General features: G+C 39.0%; 1 non-coding gene across 1 annotated transcript; it reads right to left on the bottom strand.

Annotated features, from left to right (window-relative positions):
• Positions 1-322: 322 nt before the first annotated feature.
• LOC148554052 (small nucleolar RNA R71) lies at positions 323-426 on the bottom strand. Its single transcript, XR_015893911.1, has one exon. It is a non-coding gene; the product is annotated as a small nucleolar RNA R71 (small nucleolar RNA).
• Between the last annotated feature and the right edge of the window lie 14,842 nt (positions 427-15,268).

Genomic DNA, 15,268 nt, shown 5'->3' with positions numbered 1-15,268 from the left:
TACAATGCAACCGTTTCAAGTGCATCATCCTGCGGTAGCTACGGATTTTGAAATAAAGACTGCACTGCTAAATTTGATGCCCAAGTTTCATGGCCTACCTGCTCAAGAGCCTATCAAGCACTTGAGAGATTTTCAAGCATCCTGTTCTACTGTCAGGCGTGATGGCATTGCTGAAACTTCAATTCTGCTGAAAGCTTTTCCGTTCTCTCTTGAGGGAAAAGCAAGAGAGTGGTACTACACTCAACCTCTAGCAAATGTATCCAACTGGGATACACTCAGAAAGGAGTTTCTGGAGAAATTCTTTCCATCTGAAGTTACTGATAAACTGAAAAAGGATATCTCTACAATTGTTCAGGATGACAATGAGACTCTCTTTGAATACTGGGAGCGCTTCAATAATCTTCTGGAAGCATGCCCCCACCACATGATCGACAAGATCGTGCTACTCAGCTATATCACACAAGGTATGAGACCCCAAGATAAGACCACATTGGAAAGTGCCAGCAATGGGTCTATGAAGAAGTACAAGACCACTGATGAAGCTTGGCAATTGATCAGTGATTTAGCTGAATCTACTCGGAACCACAGACAGAAGCAAGGCCGTTCAAGAGCCGTTGCAGAAGTATCTTCTGGCATAGAGACTGCTACTCTAAATCGAAGCATCTGTAAGATGACCAACCTGCTGAAGCAAATGCAGTGAATCAACAAGCTCAGCAAACTCAACCGCAGCAAAACTAACAACTAGTTCCGCAAAGAATTTGCGGAATTTGTGCTGATTACAGCCATTACACTGATGAATGCCCGTAGCTTCAACAAGAAGACAACATGGTGGCGTCCACTCACAAATTCTATGACCGCCCCAACCAAGGGTACAATCAAAGTGGAAATAATAACCATGGATGGCAGGATAATTCAAACCAGAATTGGAGGGACAACAATAATAGTGGAGGTAGAGATAATCAGGAAAATCAGAGGTGGAATAATAACAACAACAGGCAGCAAAATCAACCTTACCGAGCACCTCACCTGAGGCAAAACCAAGGACCACCGAACAATCAGCAGCAAACCTCTCAATTTACTCATTCTTCTGTATCTTCTAATGAAGATTTATTACAAGCTTTTGAGAAAAGACAACTGGCCATGGAAAATACCATCGTGAACAGTATTAATGCCAGTCTGAATGGTTTCACCTCTACTCTGCAAGCTTTTATGACACAACTTGGTTCAGCACAAAATTCCTGTAACCAACCTTCAAGCACCGCTGGAATCCCCTCTCAACCATTACCCAATCCAAAAGGAGGCATTAATGCCATCACCCTGAGGTCTGGAACTACACTGCAGGAGAGGAATTAGGAGGCACCAAGCTCACCAGAATACGCCTCAGCTGAAGAGGTGGTAGAAATCGAAGATGTTGAAGAGGAAGAGGACATACAGGACATAGATGAAAAAGAGATAGCTCAACCACAGGAAGAAGCACAAAAAGGCGCAGGCCCCACAGAAAATACTACTCCCATTCCATTTCCACAACTTGCAAGGAAGCCCAGGAAGCAGCTGGAACCTGATCCTAAAATGGTAGAAATATTCAAAAAGGTTGAGGTAACTATTCCCCTTTTTGATGTTATTCAGCAGGTACCTAAATATGCAAAGTTTCTAAAAGACTTATGTATCCATAAAGACAAAATTAATGAATTAGAAACTATTCCTTTAGGTAGTTCTATATCTGCTTTAATGGGAGGATTACCTGAAAAATGTAGTGATCCAGGTCCTTGCATAGTTAGTTGTACTATTGGTGGTGTAGTAATTTATGATTGCATGTGTGATTTAGGAGCATGTGTCAGTATAATACCTTTGTCTATATATGATGTTTTAAGGCTCCCTCCCTTAAAAAGGTCGGCAGCTCGTTTTGTGTTAGCAGATAAAAGCATTATTACAATGGCTGGAGTTGCTGAAGATGTTTTGGTGAACATTAAAGGGCTCACATTTCCCACTGATTTTTATATCTTGGAGATGCCCCATAATGATTCAGATAAGCCATCATCAATCCTACTTGGAAGACCATTCCTGAAGACATCAAAATTCAAATTGGATGCTTTTTCAGGAACATACTTCTTTGAAATAGATGGCCGCATAGTGATCTTCAATCTGAATGGAGTCATTGACAACCCCTCAGAAGATCGTTCTATCTTCCAGTGTGATGTCATAGACGAAAGTGTGGCTGAAGTTCAAAAAGAAGAGTTTGAAGAGAGGCACACTGGACAAGGTCCAAGTGTGGGGACCCTCTTAACTGACAATGAGGACACTTCGCCATTTTTATAAGCCCCAGATAATCCAGAGCCTGCCCATGATCAAAAGTTAGAATTAAAACTTCTCCCTCCACATTTCAAATATGCTTATCTTGAGGATGAGCAGAAGCTTCCGGTTATTATTGCAAGGGGAACTGACTTCTCAACAAGAAGAGCAGTTACTTGATGTACTGAGGAAGCATAAGAAGGCAATTGGGTGGAGTTTGGCAGACATAGTGGGAATTGACCCTCAAGTATGCGAGCACAGAATATTTTTAGAAGAGGGAGCAAGACCTGTCCGTCAACCCCAGAGAAGATTGAATCCCACCATCTTGGAAGTTGTCAAAAAGGAAGTGACCAGACTATTGGAAGCAGGTATCATATATCCCATTTTAGACAGTGAATGGGTAAGCCCAGTACAAGTGGTACCCAAGAAATCTGGAGTCACTACAGTGAAGAATGAGCATGGAGAGCTCATAGCAACTAGAGTTCAGAATGCTTGGAGAGTCTGCATTGATTACAGGCGTCTCAACCAAGCTACCCGTAAGGATCACTACCCACTTCTATTCATTGATCAAATGCTGGATCGCCTGTCAGGTAAATCACATTATTGCTTTCTAGATGGTTACACAGGTTATTTCCAGATTCATATAGCTCCTGAGGATCAGGAAAAGACTACTTTTACATGTCCTTTTGGGACTTATGCTTATAAGAGAATGCCCTTTGGCTTGTGCAATGCACCAGCCACCTTCCAAAGGTGCATGATGAGCCTTTTCTCTGATCTTATTGAGGACTGTATGGAAGTTTTTATGGACGATTTTAGCATTTATGGTGATTCTTTTAACCTTTGCTTAGATGGATTATCTAGAGTATTAGATAGATGTGTTAATACGAACCTTGTATTGAATTTTGAAAAATGCCACTTTATGGTAAAGCAATGGATTGTATTAGGACATGTGGTATCTAATAATGGCATTTCTGTAGACCCAGCAAAGGTGAATGTTATTTCTAGTTTACCTTACCCCTCTTCTATAAGGGAAGTCCGTTCGTTCCTTGGCCATGCAGGTTTCTACAGGAGATTTATTAAAGACTTTAGTAAGGTGGCACTTCCCTTATCCAGATTACTGCAAAAGGATATTGAGTTCGAGTTCGGTGAGGATTGCAAACAAGCGTTTGATAAGCTGAAGACCGCTCTAACTCAAGCCCCAATTGTGAGAGGACCCGACTGGAGCCAGCCATTTGAAATCATGTGCGATGCTTCCAACCATGCAGTAGGAGCAGCGCTGGCGCAGCGTGAAGGTAAGGATCCTTTTGTTATTGCCTATGCATCTAAGACTTTAGACACTGCCCAGTCCAATTATACTACTACTGAGAAAGAGCTACTTGCTATTGTTTTCGCTCTGGATAAATTCCGAGCTTATTTACTTGGTACTAGAGTAGTAGTGTATTCGGACCATGCAGCTCTAAAGTATTTATTAGCTAAAAAGGAATCCAAACCAAGACTTATACGTTGGATACTGCTGTTACAAGAATTTGATTTAGAAATAAAGGATAGGAGTGGTAATCAAAATTTAGTAGCAGACCACTTGAGTCGCCTTGAACATATTAAGGATGATTCTACTCCTATAGATGATAATTTTCCTTTTGACAACCTGCAAGAAGTATCTGAGGTAGTCCCTTGGTATGCACCTGTTGCTAATTATTTAGTTAGCCGCACAATTCCTCCACATTTTTCTAAACATCAAAGAGACAAGCTGAAAAGCGAGTCTAAATATTATATATGGGATGACCCATATTTATGGAGATGTGGCACTGACCAGATAATTAGACGTTGTGTACCTCAATCAGAATTCCAGTCCATTTTAGAGGCCTGTCACTCATCTGAGAGTGGAGGACACTTTGGCCCTCAAAGAACAGCTAGAAAGATCTTAGACTACGGATTCTGGTGGCCTACTCTTTTTAGAGATGCTGCTGAGTTTTGTAAATCTTGTCACCCATGCCAGAAATTTGGTAACATATCCAAGAGGGATGAGATGCCTCAACAATATATGCTTTTCTGTGAAATTTTTGATGTTTGGGGCATTGACTTCATGGGTCCATTTCCAAATTCTAGTGGATATTTTTATATATTGTTAGCTGTGGATTATGTTTCCAAATGGGTGGAAGCAATTCCCACATGCACTGATGATGCTAACACTGTTGTTTCCTTTGTGAGAAACCATATTATATGCCGCTTTGGATCACCACGAGCAATCGTGAGCGATCAAGGCACCCATTTTTGTAACAGGAGACTAACAGGATTGATGAAGAAGCATGGGATAATCCATAAAGTTGCAACAGCTTACCATCCCCAAACTAATGGGCAAGCCGAGGTGTCAAACAGAGAAATTAAGCGTATCTTGCAAAAGATAGTGAAGCCTCATAGAAAAGACTGGAGCACCAGACTACAAGATGCACTGTGGGCATACAGAACAGCATACAAGACACCCATTGGGATGAGTCCCTTCCGCTTGGTTTATGGAAAAGCTTGCCATCTCCCAGTTGAAATAGAACACAGAGCCTTCTGGGCAGTTAAGGAGTGCAACATGGGAATTGAGAATGCTGGAGCTGAAAGAAAGTTGCAACTGCAGGAACTGGAGAACCTTTGCCTGGAAGCTTATGAGAACTCCAGAATATACAAAGAAAAGATGAAAGTTGTGCATGATCAAAACATCAAGAAGAGAGAGTTCCAACCTGGAGATTTTGTTCTCCTTTACAAATCTCGACTGAGGCTCATGCCCGGTAAGTTGAGATCAAAATGGGAAGGTCCATACAGAATAGAGAAGGCTGAACCGTACGGAGTTTATCACCTAAGCCATCCTTCAAGCTCTGAACTTATTAAGGTTAATGGACAACGCCTGAAGCTATACCACGGTGAGAAGGTGCAAAAAAATAAGGAGCTTGAGATCTTCCGCTTGGAAGATCCCCACCTCGCAGCAGATTGAGCTATTGGAGCGTCCAACTTACGGACGTAAAAGCAAAGTGCTTGGTGGGAGACAACCCACCGCGGTATGATCGTTCTTTTCTTCACTTTTAGTTTTTCTTCTTTAATAACTCTTCTCTTTATTAGTGCTTCCGTGCTCTTTCAATTACATGTCTTTATCTTTCCTTAAAAAAAAAAAAAAAAAATTGCCGTGCGACGCGATCGCACCAGCGACGCGTCCGCGTGGCAGGAGGAGTAAAGAAAAATAAAAATGAACAGAAAGTTACGCAGGAGGAGCGCTTGAGTCGTGCCAATGGCACAAATTACCCCACGCTACCGCGTCCGCGTCGCATGGAAATCATGGCCTCCCACGCGACCGCGTGCCCCACGCGACCGCGTGCCCCACGCGGCCGCGTGCCCTACATTTTCGACGTAAAAGGGTGCACAATGCTATATTGCACGAGAGTGGTGCTAGATTGGTGCTGGAAGCACAATCCTTGTCACGCGACCGCGTCGCTGACGCGGCCGCGTCTCCCATTTTATAACGCACACTCACGCGATCGCATAACCCACGCGATCGCGTCACCCAATTTTGGCAATTAAAATGAATCAAACAGAGAGTTGTGCTGGAGCGAGGCTGCACTCGCGCCAGCAGTGCAACATAGGTCACGCGACCGCGTGACCGACGCGATCGCGTCCCCTTACCTGATGCGCACCCACGCGAACGCGTGCCCCACGCGGCCGCGTCGCATGCGCCGCACAGCTCAACCTAAATTGCCAAATTATCTTATCTTTCTTTCCTCCAAATCCTAATTTTTCTTTTCCCTCCTTCTTTCTTCCTTCTCCCTTCCCCTTTCTATCTCACTCTCTCTCTCTCTCTCTCTCCTCCATTAACAAGGTTTTACCTTCTTCCTCCTTCTTTCTTTTTCTATCACTTTTTTTTTATTGTTCTACATGTACTTTCTTTTTCTTTTCTTCTTCTTTTAATTATTCCTATTTTTTTTATTCTTCTTTTCCCTTTTTACATGGTGTTAGAAATTTTTTTTGAGTCATTATCCCTCATTATATGCTTGTGACTTGTTACAATTTATTTGACAATTATTATTATTTCTAAGGGATTGCTTGCATGTTCAATTTCATACTTTTTATATCTTGTTTAACATGCCTGCCATGTATTTGTGAAAAAGCCTATATAGCACTATGCACTTTTCTACATTACTTTACTCTACTATTAAATGCTTGCTTTTCACAAATTCTCCTTCTTATTTTATTAATTAAATTTAATTGTCAATACAAACGTGATAGTTTGTTACAAATGGTAATCTAAACTGGACATTGAATGTTTGATATATGCTACTCATGCCTTTGCCTGCATGCCAATAAACCTCTTGCATTCCATTGTCCTACATGCACTTGCTATATTTCCATTGATGAGCTTTTCACATGTAATCCGGACCATGTGTTAATGCCATTTATCTTTATTGTGCATTGACTATCACTTACAATACCCTCTTCCTTGCTCTATCTCTTTGAATTTAATTTCCTTTCTCTTCCCTTCTTTCAGGATGGCCACCAAGAAAGGAAAAGAGAAAGCTACTTCCAAACCACCAGGAAGAAGAGGAACTAAAAGAGCATTAGTGGCAGAGCCTTCTTCAACCGCAGTCAAGCCCTCGACAAAAAGAGTTAAGGGGATAATAAAGGTTGACGACAAGGAGAAAGCCTTTCCAGCAAAGGACACTGCGCGATTTCCCAATCGCTACTGTGAGAAGATATTCCCTATCCTAGCAGAAAGGAACTATAACAATGAATACCTTCTTATCCTCCCGTCCAATATTGCCACCTTTGTTGAGCCGCAAATTGAGCGAAGACAATGGGGTTTCCTACGGAAACAGCCAAGGCAGGTCAATCTTTCTTGGGTAGTTGAGTTCTACTCCAACTTCTATATGCCAACCCTGCAGTCTGTTTATGTCCGGCAGAAGCAAGTCCCCATCACAGAAGAGGCCATTCAGTAAGTTCTGAGTCTTCCCCCTATTCCACCAGGAATGGACGCTTTTCAAGAAGCCACCCTTCAACGCCAGAGATACCAATTTGACTGGGACTCCATTCTCGGAGTCATTGCTTTACCTGGCAGCTGTTGGATCTACGGATACCGCCGTACCTGCCCTAAGGGAATCTTGGCTTCCGCACTTACCTTGGAGGCTCGTGTATGGGCACAGATCATGTCCCATTACGTCTTTCCGAGCACTCATGAGTCCTCTTTCACTATAGACATGGCTGTTCTACTATGGTGCATCCTTACAGACCAACCTCTGAATCTCTCAAGACATATCCGGAATGCAATGGAACACGTACAAATTGCGGGCAACTTACCTTTCCCCGCCTTGGTCTCAGATCTTGTCTCAGCAGCCGGAGTCTCCTACAGAGCTGGGAACACCAAAGCCATGCTTCCACGGGATGATCAATATGTCCCTAACGGGAAATACCTCAGACTCTCAGCAGCCACTACAAGCCTTCCTACTGCTCCAGTTGAAGATAATCCTTCTTCAACACCACAAGCATCTACAACTGAGAAATTGCTCCAGCAGATAATCGAACGGTTGGATCGGCAAGAACAGAAAGCAAAGATGAGAGAGCGCCGTAACGAGCACCGATTCAAACACCTCAAGGAGCTACTCAAGGGACGCTTCAGAGACTCAGACACCCCGGACTCCACTTCCTTTACTAGCACTGGGAGCCATGACGGTCCCGATGATGGAGATACTGCTACCAGCCCACCCCTGTTCCTGACAGATGGCACCGAGGACGGTGCAAAGCCTTAAGTGTGGGGAGGTCGGTCATTACCTGACTTTCGGAGGTAAATTCTCTTCTCTGGCACCAATAATTAGGATATTTTAGTTAGATTTTCTTTTCTTTATAGAATAGAATAAATTGCATAGGTTAGAATAGTTGCATGCATGTTCTACTTGATTAAAAAGACAATAAGTTTCTTTTAAAATCTATCTTTGGAACAAAATTTCACTAATTTTTCAAAATTTTTATGATAAATCTGCTTGAGTTGTATTTAGAACATGATGTTTGAGCTAAAGAACACACAACCTGTGAAAGATTTGAGCCTTTATGTATGGTTACATTATTTAACCATAATCATTTTATTCTTGTGTGTTTACTTCTCTATGATTGTAATCTATATTTTGTTTTATCTTATATGTCCAAAATTTATTATATTTACATGCTTGCACATGATTGAGGCCATTATTTGTTTAAACTCACTTATCCAAATCAAGCCTACCCTTTTCAATTACCCTTATTAACCACTTTGAGCCTTTAAAACCCCGTTTGTTCTATATTTTACCACATTACTAACCTTAAGCTGAAAAACAATTGCATATCCCAAATTGAATCTTTGGTTAGCTTAAGATAGAATTGTGTGTGCTAGTTAAGTATGGAAAATTGTGAGAACAAAAGTTGTTAAGGGAATGTGTCATAAAAATTTAAAGGGAATTTGGATACCCATTCATGTGAAACTATAAGAATCAAAAATCTATGTGCATTGATAAGCTTTATTTATTTCAATTCAAAAAAAAATGATAAACAAATAAATAAGGGGACAAAATTACCCCAATGTTAAATTCAGAATTCAAAGATCAATGCACATATGATAGAATTAAAATACAAAGTTGAAACATGAGTATGGATTGAAAAAGGGAATTATGGGTAGCTAAGCATGAATTTAAAAAGTATATAGAATATATGTATATTAGGTGAGAGCTTAGGTTAATTAAAGATTCAATTTATAAAGCTCACTTAGCCATATGTATACCCTTACCTGCACCTTAGCCCCATTACAACCCTGAAAAGACCTCATGATGTTTGCATTGGTATATTAACTGTTGTTGATTGGTTAGGAGAAAAACAAAAGTTAGAAAACATGACTAGAGAAGAATAGAGTGATTACCCTATACACTAGAGATTAGAGCGTACATACATTATCAGTGAGGGTTCAATGCTTAAATTTTCATGTTTCCTGCTTTCACAAGCTATCTTCTCGCACTTTTATCGGTTTTATTGTATAATGATAGAATTAGTAGAATTTGATTTGTAATTGTTTTGAAGGGCTTATTTACTTTTGATCAAGTGGACAATAATCATATAGTTGCATTTATTTATATCTGTAGGATTGCATTGTATTTTATGAGTTTCTGCATGTTCATACTTATTTCCTTGTCTCCTTCAATTTAGCATGAGGACATGCTAATGTTTAAGTGTGGGGAGGTTGATAAACCACTATTTTATAGTTTATATTGTGTTTAACTGTGTGATTTTGTCATGATCCTTACCCACTTATTCATCAATTTAGCATGCATTTAGATTTCCTTTCTAAATTCAGTACATGTTTGAAAAATTGCTTCCTAGAGACTTTAATTATTTAATTTTAATTCTCCTTTATTCCATTCAATGCCGTGATCTATGTGTCAAGTGTTTCAGGCTTTATATGGCATGAATGAGATGGAAAGTGGAGAGGAAGCTAGAAAAAATGGAAGGAACACAAGAATTTGAGGAGATAACCAGCAAGAGGTGAGGCGATCGCATGGCTCACGCGACTGCGCGGAGGAGCGCAAATCGCAGTGACGCGGCCGCATGGCTTACGCGGCCGCACGGATTGGAAAGCGCAAGCGACGCGGTAGCGTGGACGACGCAAACGCGTGGAGAGGAAAAAACGCAAGCGACGCGTCCGCATGGATGACGCGATCGCGTGACATGCGCGATCTGCATAATCTGCAGAATTCGATGGGGGCGATTTTGGACCTTATTTCGGCCCAGTTTTTGGCCTGGAACAGCAGACTAGAGTCAGAGAATATACAGAAACAACACACACATTCATTCAGTAGTTTTTAGATCTAGTTTTTCACTCTCTTAGGTTTTTCTCTCTAGTTTTTAGAATTTTAGTTTTCAATTGACCTTAGCATTGGAACATTGAGAAGAGTTATTTCCTCATCAAGACTTCATCATTCTAGTTTGTTCTCTTAACTTTGTTTTATTCTTCCATGTTCTTTGTTATGTTCAATTTTGTCATTCAGATACTTTTATGATTAATTAATGCAAGGATTATTTCTTTTTAATTTAATTTCAATTCCAATAATCATGTCTTCTTTTAATTCCCTTTCATGTGCCATGGATTCTTTATTTACAATGCGTGAGTAGTTTCCTTACTTGATGGGGAGTTGATTAAAAGGAACTCTTGAGTTGGAAGGATTGAAAGAAAACTTGTAATTGGGTTAAATGTTGGATTGCTATCCTGTCACCGACGCCAATCCCTTTGAACTAAGTGGGTTGCAACTTGTGAACAGATCTGGCATTCCAACCTGTTTGACTTTCTCTTACCTAGTAAAGGATAACCAAACAGAGTAACCATTAATTATAAATTAATCTTACAATCACACCATCAATGATAGAGATTCTAACCAATCAATTCCCAGTCAAGGCTTTTATTTATATTATTTAAAATTCCTCAATTTAAATTCCAATTTACTTAGCTCAACTTTTTGGAACATCTGATTAATAAAATAGCACACTTTTCTGCAACTCGTTGGGAGACGACCTGGGACTTAAAACTCCCAGTAATTTTAATTTAAACTCTCTGTGACATATTTATAAATTGATAGGTAGATTTTCGGTGAGTTAAGAACTATACTTGCAACGTAACCATTTTAATAAATTCTTAATTCACCAGCTTCTGCTTACCATCACTCATCAATTGTAGCAACCCATCCACCTTGCTCTTCTTTGCATACACCGAGGACGGTGCAATCTTCAAGTGTGGGCAGGTCGTTCGACTGATCTCCATGGGTAACAATTTCCTTTTCAAACACCAATTTTTTATTTTCTTCATTAGATAGTTGTTGCATTACATGATAGGTTGCATGTTAGTTAGAATTTGTACATATTTTTACCACTTCTTTCCTATTAGGACTACTTGGTTAGGGTGATGATTTCTTTTCCAAGAAATTATTTTTAGGGCAACCTACCAATTTAAAAACTTTTTGTTAAACTTGCTTGAAAGAATTTATTTTGGAACATGGTTTTTGAGATAAGAACACAAGCTTGTGAGATTTGAGCCTAATGGCGTGGTTACATCTTATAACCACTTATTTTCCCTTCTTGTGTGCATTGTTCTCTTTCTATTATTGTGATATTTGATTTGTTTGATTCTTTATGTCCATTATTTTGTGTATTCATGTATTTATATGATTGAGGCCGTCATTTCATTAAGCTCACTTACCCAAATGGCCCTACCTTTTATCTTCCATTGTTAGCCAAATTGAGCCTATGCTTAACCCACTTTGTTCATAATTTTAGCATATTACAAGCCTTAAAGCGGAAAATAATAAAAGTCCTTAATTTGGATCTTTGATTAGCTTAGGCTAGTGTGTGTGTGTGTGTGTCATTTAAGTGTGAAAAATCTTGGAACATTGGGTGAATAAAAGGTTAGTTTTGTATTTTTGTTGTAAATATTGGAAATTGGGTACATGCTCATGTGTAATGAATGTAAAACCTTATGCATTGATGATCTTGTATATAGCAAAAAAATGAGGAAAAGGAAAAGGAAAAGAAAAAAAAACAATGTGGAAAAGAAAAGAAAAAAATAGAAAAAGAAAGAAACAAAGAAAAAGAAAGAAATAAAAGGGGACAAAATGCCCCAAAGTGAAGCTCAATAAAATCAATGCATAAGTGTTGTGAAATAAAAAGGAATGCATGAGTATGTGAAAAAGTGAAAAATAGGTAGTTAGGCTAGTTTTGAATTGTATAGGTTGTCATAGGTTAGGTGGGAAGTTTAAGCTTATCAAAGATTCAAATTTCAAGCTCACTTAACCATATCTGCACCCTACCTTGACCCTAGCCCCATTACAACCAATGAAAAGACCTCATGATACTTGTATGCATGCATGAAAATAATGTCAATTGTTAGAAGAAAAAAAATCTTGGAAAGCATGAAATAGAGGAGAATTGAGAGAATCTACCCTAAACACTTGAGCGAATAGAGTGCAAACACATCTGGTGAGGGTTTGATGCTCAATTACATGTTTTCCATCTATGATCATCACTCCTCATGCAAGTTTGTAAAAATATTTAATAGCTCAATTCAATTATGGTTTGGCATGGTTGTTAATACTCTTAGCCCTTGTGCATTTATGTATTCTTGGGAATTGATTTATTTTGACCAAGCAATTGCATTCATATAGATAATTGCATATAGGTAGATTGCATTTAGTTAGACTTCATTGAATAAATGTTGATACCCCTTATTTCTCTCTTGGTTTAAGCATGAGGACATGCTTGGTTTAAGTGTGGGGAGGTTTGATAAACCCATTTGTAGGGTTTATCTTGTGCTTGATTTAGGGGATTTTATAACCTTTTACCCACATTTATTCAATGAAATAGCATGGTTTTGTAAATTCTCCTTTAATTGTGCTTAAGAGTGAAAACATGCTTTTTAGGCCCTTAATTGTTTAATTTTAATTCACCTTGATTCCATTAAATGCCTTGATATGTTTGTTAAGTAATTTCAGGTTTAGGAGGCAAAGATTGGATCAAGGGAATGAAGGAAAAGCATGTAAAAATGGAGAACTCACGAAGAAATGAAGGAATCGCAAAAGCTGTCAAGCCGACCTCTTCGCACTTAATTGACCATAATTTGAGCTACAGAGGTCCAAATGATACGGTTCTAGTTGCGTTGGAAAGCTAACATCTAGGGCTTCGAAATGATATAATATTTGCCATAGTTACATCACTTTTAGAGGGGCGCGCATGGTGCACGTGCCAATTTGCACGTGATTTATTAAAAGCAAATTAGTGGCCAGCGAATTCTAAAGTCTTGTGGGCCCAATCCAACTCATTTCTAATGCTATTTGACCCAAGGATTGAAGAGGGATGAGACATCTAGCCATTAGTTTAGTTTTATTTTAGTTTCCACATGCTTTTAGTTAGTTTCTAGAGAGAGAAGCTCTCTATTCTCTCTAGAATTAGGAGTAGGTTAGATCTAGATTAGGAATTCTTAGATCTAGGTTAATTTCATGCTTTGATTTAATTTTCCTTTTGAAATTCTTCTTCTTCTACCTTTCCTCTCTCTAGTTTAGCATTTAATTCATGTAATTCTCTACTTTTATGTTGATACACTTTTGTTCTTCTATCTCTCTTTCAATGCAATTTATGATTCATGTTCCTTTATTGTTGATTTGATTTGTTGTTGTTTAATTCCTTGCAATTGAGTAGTGTAGATTTACTTTCCTTGCTATTTTACTATGTTTTCCGTTTATGCCTTCCAAGTGTTTGATGAAATGCTTGGTTGAATTTTAGTGTAGATTTATTTTCCTTGTAATTTTACTATGCTTTCCTTTTATGCCTTCTGATAAACCCCAATTTTGTGGTTTATATTGTGTAGAATTTGGGGGGTTTTGTCAATATTTCTCACACTTATCACAAGAAATGCATGGTTTTGTGTTCACTTCCTAATATTGCTGCATGATGAAAAACATGCTTGTTTTGCTTTAAAATTGCCATATTTTAATCCCCTTCTATTGCCATTCGATGCCATGATGTATTTGTTGAGTGATTTCAGGAATTATAGGGTAGGAATGGCCTAGAAGAGAGAAAGAAAGCATGTACAAAAGGGAGGAACATGAAGATTTGAATTTTTGGGAAAAGCAGCATTGGCATGCACGCGCACTCCATGCACACGCGTGGATGAGGATGGCTGGAAGCGGCGCACAAGGATGGACGCATCCGTGCAGATCAGAAGATTCCTATCGATGCACACGTGCACTTGGCGCGCACGCGTGGATCACAAAAGCAATCGGCGCGCACGCGCGGGAAGCTGCACGTGACCTCATTAAAGGAAATCGTGCCTAGCGATTTCTAAGGCTCATCAGGCCCAAATTCAAGCTGTTTCTGCATGGAAAAGACCCAAGGATGCAAGGGGGAAGTGGGGGGGATCATTCATTTTACACTAAGACACAATTTTAGCTAGTTTTTGGTTCTTTGTTCTTCTAGAGAGAGAAACCCTTGTTCCTCTCTAGATCTAGTTTTAATTTGATCTTCCCTTGTTGAATTGTGAATTGGATCTTGTTAATTACTAGTTTTAATTGTTCAATTTGAATTCCTTGGTATAATTTTGCTTAGATTTTGTGTTAGTTTTATGAATTCTTGTCAATTGTAATTTTATACCCATTTCATGAATGTTGTGAATCTTGACTTGTTAATGTTACTTTGATGATTTCTATGATTAATTGTGTTGTTTGGATGATTGTATGTTGATAATTGTTAGTGGGTACTTGTTAATTTCAATTTAATTGCACTTTAAACATGTCTTTTATTAATGCTTACCAAGTGTTTGATGAATTGTTTACCTTGATTATGGAGTAGTTCTTTTCACTCTTGGCCTAGGCTAAGGGGATTGGGTAAACTTGAGTCATTGGGTCTAATGGATTTGATGATTTGGGAGCCCTTAGTGGTCAATTTGATAACCATTGACGCTAACCTTCTATTAAGTCAATTAGTAGTGAGGTTAGAACTTATGGGTTGATGTTGACCAAACCATTTGACGTACTTCAAAGATAGAAGTAGACTTAATAAGTTTGGTTCCTCATAATTATCAAGATATGGTTATTAGACAAGGATGGTGACCCCAATTCCCATGCCTAGCCAAGAGTTGCTTTTATCATTCCTATTTGAAAACCCAAAATTCTTAATTACTTGCCTTAGTTACAGTTGCTTGTTTAGTTTAGAATAGAATTATATTGGGTGTTACTTGTTAGTTTGGAGTTGCTCATGTCTTGCTTAGTTGTTTGAATTAATTTCCTGCATTTTAAAGATTGCTTGCTTGTTAAGATTCCCACTTTATTTTCTTGCTCATGACTTGCAACCCCGGAATTCTAACCAATATTGAAGCACATGTTTGCCCATTCCTTGTGAGACGACCCAAGGTTTGAATACTTCGGTTATTTCTATTGGGGTTGAACTTGTGACA

This window comes from Arachis ipaensis, chromosome B7, assembly GCF_059453495.1.
Source record: "Arachis ipaensis isolate K30076 ecotype BB chromosome B7, ASM5945349v1, whole genome shotgun sequence".
Taxonomy (NCBI): domain Eukaryota; kingdom Viridiplantae; phylum Streptophyta; class Magnoliopsida; order Fabales; family Fabaceae; genus Arachis; species Arachis ipaensis.
Note: the sequence above shows the minus strand (reverse complement) of the source record. Positions and strands in the feature narration are given on the sequence as shown.